The sequence below is a fragment of the Rattus norvegicus genome, chromosome 1 (assembly GCF_036323735.1).
Source record: "Rattus norvegicus strain BN/NHsdMcwi chromosome 1, GRCr8, whole genome shotgun sequence".
Lineage (NCBI taxonomy): Eukaryota > Metazoa > Chordata > Mammalia > Rodentia > Muridae > Rattus > Rattus norvegicus.
The window spans coordinates 248,207,953-248,214,614 of record NC_086019.1 but is presented as its reverse complement, the minus strand read 5'-3'; the positions used below and the strand labels follow the sequence as shown (position 1 = coordinate 248,214,614).

The 6,662-nt window shown below is 42.6% G+C and overlaps 1 protein-coding gene across 7 annotated transcripts in view; it reads left to right on the top strand.

Moving 5' to 3' along the window:
* Positions 1–5,958, top strand: part of LOC120100032 (uncharacterized) — a 28,408-nt gene extending 22,450 nt beyond the window's left edge. For all 7 annotated transcript variants that reach the window (XR_005499677.2, XR_005499674.2, XR_010063259.1 and 4 more), the window contains one exon: positions 1,916–5,958. The gene's annotated coding sequence lies outside the window, so the exon portion shown is untranslated. The remainder of the gene's footprint in view (positions 1–1,915) is intronic.
* The last annotated feature ends 704 nt before the right edge of the window (positions 5,959–6,662 follow it).

Below are 6,662 nucleotides of genomic sequence, written 5' to 3'. Positions count from 1 at the left end.
ATCTTGATTCTTTCCAGCTACTAGCTAATATAAACAAGGCTGTTAAGAACATAGATGAGCATATGTCCTTGTTATATGTTAGGGCATTTTTGTGTATATGCCCAGGAGAAGTACAGCTGGGTACTCAAGTAGAACTAATTCCAACATTCTTAGGTACTGCCAGACTGTTTTCCACAGTGGTTGTACCAGCTTGCAATCCCACCAGAAATGGAGATGTGTTCTCTTTCTGCACATCCTCACCAGCATCTGAATTTTTGATCCTAGCCATTCTGACTAGTGTGAGATGGATTCTCAGGGTTGATTTGATTTGCATTTCCCTGATGACGAAGGATGTTGAAAATTTTTAGGTGCTTCTATTCTTGGCTGTTTGAGATTCCTGAACTGAGAATTTTCTGTTTAGCTCTGTGCCCCATTTTAGTAGGATTATTTGGTTCTCTGGAGTCTAACTTCTTGAGTCATTTGTATATTTTGGATATTAACCCAGTATCAGATGTAGGGTTGTTAAAGACAACTCATCTTTGCATTGCCATTTTGTTCTATTGACCATGTGCTTTGCCTTACAGAATCTTTGCAATTTTATGAGTTCCCACTTGTCAATTCTTGATCTTAGAGCATAACCATTGATGTTCTATGCAAGAAATTTTCCCTGTGCCAATGTGTTTGAGGTTCTTTCCCACTTTTTCTTCTATTAGATTTATCATATCTGGTTTTATGTGGAGGTCCTTGATCCACTTGGACTTGAGCTTTATACAAGGAGATAAAAATAGGTCAATTTGCATTCTTCTACATGCTGACCACCAGTTGAACCATCAATATTTGTTGAAAATGCTATCATTTTTCCCACTGGATGGTTTTGGGTCCTTGAACTCAAGAAGTTAGACACCCACAATGCAATTTTAAAATGGGGTACAGAGGAAAAGAGAGAAATCTCAATTGTCTGAAGAACACTTAAAGAAATGTTCATAGTCCTTAGTCATCAGGAAAATGCAAATCAAACAATTCTAAGATTTGATCTTACATATGTCAGAATGGCTAGGATCAAAAACTCAAATGGTAGCACATACTGATGAGGTTGTAGAGCACAGGGAACACTGCTCCATCGCTGGTAGGAGTGCAAACTTTTACAAACACTTGGAAAATCAATTTGATGCTTTCACAGAAAACTAGGAATGGCTCTACCTCAATAACCAGATATATCACTCCCTGGGCACATATCCAAAAGATGCTCCACAATACCACAAAGACAGTTAATCAACTATGTAATAGCAGCTTTATTTGTAGTTGTCAGAAACTGAAAACAATCTAGATGTCCCTCAACTGAAGAATGGTTAATGAAAATGTGGTATGTCTATACAACAGTATACTTTCATCTATAAAAAAACAAATATTTCATGAATTTTACAGGCAAATGGATGGATCTTAAGAATTTTATCCTAAGTTAACCCAGTCTCCAAAGGACATGCTCTTGTAAGTGTATATTAGCCACAAATTACAGGGTATCCATGCTACCACAGACTCCAGGAGACTGTAACAGAAGGAGCGCACAATCAAGGATGTTTGGTGATCACTTGGAAGGGGACAGAGAATTGTGGAAGGCAGATGGGGATATGGAACTGATTGGGAGAAAGGATCATGAAATGTGGTGGGAGATTCAGTGTTGGTTGTGTGGAGGAACAGGGGAGATGGCTGGATGGCCATGAGAATGAATGGAAAGCAGCAACTAACAGGGGGAAGGGCAACTTCAGGTAAAGAAAGAGACCTGGTTTAGGAGAGACATCCAAGAATCAGTAGTTGTATCCTTACCTGTGACTCACAGCTTTGGGTATATGGAGCCTGGGAAGGCAGGAACCCAGGTTAAGCAATAGGAAAACCAACCCATCCAAAAATTTTGATACAAAACTTTTCCTGTTTACAGGAAATGCAGGGCTTGGAAATGGAGTAGAGCCTGAGGAATGGCCAAACAAAACCAGCCCAACTTGAGACACATCCCAAGGACAAACACCAAACCCTGACACTATTACTAATACTCTGTTATGCCTGCAGACAAGAGTCTAGCATGGCTGTCCTCAGACAGGCTCAGACAACCAACTGACTCAGACAGATGCAGACATCCACAGCCAAACAATGGATGGAGTTTGGTGACTTTTATGGAAGAAGAGGAAGAAGGATTGCGACCTTTCTCTTTTGAGAGGGGAAATCGACAAGAAGACCAACAGAATATCTTTTTAGAGATGGGAATTCCACAAGAAGAACAACAGAATCAACTGACCTCGGCAATTGGGGCTTTCAGAGACTTAACCACCAACCAAAGACCATAAAACGGCTAGACCTAGGTCTCTTTGCACATATATAGCAGATGTACAGCTTGGCCTTCATTTGAGACCTGAACAAATGAAACTGAGGCTATTCCAAAAGCTGTTTGATGCATGTAGGATATGTTATTCTAGCTGTACTGCCTTGTCAGGACTCAGTGGGAGAGGAGGCACCTACTCTTGCAGAGACTTGAAGTGTAGGATTGGGGAATATCCAGGAGTCCCCCAACCACGGAAAGGAGAAAGTAAGAGAGGACTGGGGAAGGAGTATGTGAGGGGGGTTGACTGGGAGGGGAAGTGGGCCACATGTAAAGTGAATAATTAAAAAATAAAAAATAGAGGTCATCGGCAGGTGTGCCCCTCTGAAGACTCTACAACCTGAAGTCCTCCAAGAAGATCTGCTGCACCCAAGGCAACAGAGAAGGTACCCTCCCAAATAACTTCAGTAGCTGGCCCCCCCAAGGAGTCCAGTGGACTAGGTACCCATCTCATTTACACAAACTGTACATCCATTCTGGTCAGTGCCTTCTGCATGGGCAGATCATCAGCATATCAGTCCCTCAGAAGACTCCACAGTCTGAAGGCATCCCAGAAGAACTTCTGCACACCCATAGCAACAGGTAAAGAACACTCACAAATAACCACAGCACATAGGACCCCTGAGGAACCCATTGGATATCTCCATTCAAACTCCACCTCCCTTTAAGCCTGCATCTTCTGCCAGGATGTATCATCAGCATATCTGCCCTTCTGATGATTCCACAATCTGAAGGACACCAAGGAGATCTGTTGAACCCAGAGCAAAAGATCCCACAGTAAGAAGGCCTACTAGGGGGGCTGCTACACCTAAGGCAAGAGACCACACAGTCTGAAGGATTCCCAGGAGACCTCCAACCAGGGCCACAGATCTCCCAAGGATACTGAAGCAAACCACTGACGCAGGAGGTAGGTGCAAGACAGAGAAAAATAAATCAGTTAACAATAGAGATAACCAGATATTGAGAAGCAAGTGCAAGAGCATAATTAATGAAAGCCAATGTACACTGGCACCATAAGACCTCATTTGGATACCCCAAAGCAAATGAAAATTATGATGCTGACCTGAAATCCTATCTCATGGAGTTAACAGGGTTAATTTAAAAAGACATAAGAAAAAGTGGGGAAGAATCTCAAACATTTGGGCACTGGAGAAAATTTCATGAACAAAAACCAATGGCTTATGCTCTAAGATCGAGATTCGAAAAATGGGATTTCATAAAACTGCAAAGCTTCTGTAAGGCAAAGGACACTGTGGTTAGGAAAAAACAGCAACCAACAGATTGGGAAAAGATCTTTACCAATCCCACAACTGATAGAGGGCTTATATCCAAAATATACAAAGAACTCACAAAGGTAGACTGCAGGGCGGCAAATAACCCTATTAAAAATAGGGTTCAGAGGTAAACAAAGAATTCACAGCTGAGGAATGCTAAATGGCTGAGAAGCACCTAAAGAAAAGTTCAACATTTTTAGTCATAAGGGAAATGCAAATCACAACAACCCTGAGATTCTACCTCACACCAGTCAGAATGGCTAAGATCAAAAACTCAGGTGACAGCAAATGCTGGAAAGGATGTGGAGAAAGAGGAACACTCCCCCATTGTTGGTGGGATTACAGAATGGTTCAACAATTCTGGAAATCAGTCTGGAGGTTCCTGAGAAAATTGGACATTGAACTACGTGAGGACCCAGCCATACCACTCTTGTGCACATACCCAAAAGATGCCCCAACATATAACAAAGGCACATGCTCCAATATGTTTATAGCAGCCTTCTTTATAATAGCCAGAATCTGGAAAGAACCCAGATGCCCTTCAACAGAGGAATGATACAGAAAATGTGGTACATCTACACAATGGAATACTATTCAGTTATAAAAAAACAATAACTTTATGAAATTCATATGCAATTGGATGGAACTGGAAAATTGGGATCCAGACTGAGGAAACCCAATCACAGAAAAACACACATGGTATGTACTCATTGATAAGTGGATATTAGCCCAATGCTTGAATTACCCTAGCTGCACAGAGCACATGAAACTCAAGAAAGATGAACAAATTGAGAATGCTTCATTCCTTCTTTAAAAGGGGAACAAGAATACCCTTGGGAGGGAATAGGGAGGCAAAGTTTAGAACAGAGGCTGAAGGAACGCCTATTCAGAGCCTGCCCCACATGTGGCCCATACATATACAGCCACCAAACTAGATAAGATAGATGAAGCAAAGAAGTGCATGCTGACAGGAACCAGATGTAGATCTCTCCTGAGAGACACAGCCAGAATATCACAAATACTTAGACAAATGCCAACAGGAAACCACTGAACTGAGAGGAGGACCCCCGTTGAAGGAATCAGGAAAAGGACTGAAAGAACTTAAGGGGCTTGAGACCCCATATGAACAACAATGCCAACCAACCATAGCCTCCAGTGACTTAGCCACTATACAAAAACTATACATGGACTGACCCTGGGCTCCAACTGCATACGTAGCAATGAATAGCTTAGTAAGGGCACCAGTGGATGGGGAAGCCCTTGGTCCTGCCAAGGCTGGACCACCACTGAACGGGATTGTTGGGGGGAGGGCGGTAATGGGGGGAGGATGGGAAGGGGAACACCAATATAGAAGGGGAGTGGGAGCAGTTAGGGGTATGTTGGCCTGGAAACCAGGAAAGGGAAGAGCAATTGAAAGGTAAATAAGAAATACCCAATTTCATAAAGATGGAAAAAAAAAAAACTTCAGCAACAGCAGATGCTGGTGAGGATGTGGAGAAAGATGAACACTCCTCCATTGTTGGTGGGATTCCAGACTGATACAAGAGGGGTAGGGGTTGGGGTATGTTGGCCTGGAAACCAGGAAAGGGAATAACATTTGAAATGTAAATAAGAAATTCCCAATTTAATAAAGATGAGGAAAAAAAGAAAAAAAAACAGGAAGAATAAGATGAAAATCCCAGAAGCCAGAGGGAGGGACGAACTTGGGTTTGGGAAGAATACAGGAAAGGGCCAGGGGGAACAGGGTCGCATACAGGGTGGAGAGATAGGATAGAGACTCTGAAGGCCAGTATAACAAATGTAATTATGTGACCTCAGGGGTTGGGATCTGGGGTTACCCTCTAAAAACCAGAAATCTGGGAGGTGAGAGAATTTCTGGATTCAAATGAAGAACCCTTAAATAAAATGCCTTACAGTAGAGATAGGGATCTTGTACAGCATACCTCAAATAGGAAGACCGGGCATCAAGTGTACATTTGGGGTTGCCATCTCACAGTGAAACCCCTGACCCAGAATTGTTCCTGTTTAAAATAACTTCAGGGACAAAAATGAAGAAGAATCTGAGGGAAAGGAGGTTCAGCGATTGGCCCACCTTTGGATTCAGCTCAGGTGGTTGTTCCAAGGCTTGACCCTATTACTTATGCTGTGGTGTGGTTATAGGCAGGAGCCTAGCATGTCATTAATCTGAGAGATCCAACAAACAACTGATATAGATGCAATAATTACACCTAAACAGTGGACTGAAGTTGAGGACCCCTGTGTTTGAATTAGGGAAAAGCTGGAAGAAGCTGAGGAGGAGGGTGACCCCATAGAAAAATCATCAATCTCAACTAACCTGAACCCCTGAGATCTTTCTTTCACAAAACCACCAACCAAGCAGCATACATGAGCTGGTCTGAGGTCCCCTGACATGTATACAGCAGACTTCCTGGTCTGGCCTCAATGGGAAAAGTGCCTAACCCTGGAGAGAGTTGAGGCCTCAGGAAGTGTGGAGGCTTGGCCATATGAGGTTGGAACATCCTCTTGGAGATGATAAGATGAATGGGATAAGGAACTGTAAGAGGGTGACCAGGGAGGAGGGCAATGACTGGACTATAAAAAAATAAAAGTAATAATAGAAAATAAAATAAATAAAAATAAAACAGAAAATCCTGTGGTAGAACATGTGTAGTCTACCACTATGTGTCCCACCATACACCCTTTTATTCACATATTTTTACTTGAAAATGTTCATTGCAATGAGTCATTGGTCTGGTTGATGATCTCTGGCTTCCACTACATCATCAATAAAAGACCCTGACAGGAACTCCTCTCACATACCCTGATGTTGGCATATGTCATAGAGATCCTTTAGCTTTGGATCTGCAGGACCTGCCCTTTTACACACTACAGCAGTTCATAGATGAGGTAGATGTTAGGGATGGGTCAACTCAAAGCCCTGTATTTAGGGCTGTGTGGTAGCTAAATTGATGGTTCCACCAGCTCTCCTGAACTCATACCACCAGGACAAACTCTCCAGCATTACACCTGCTATCTCA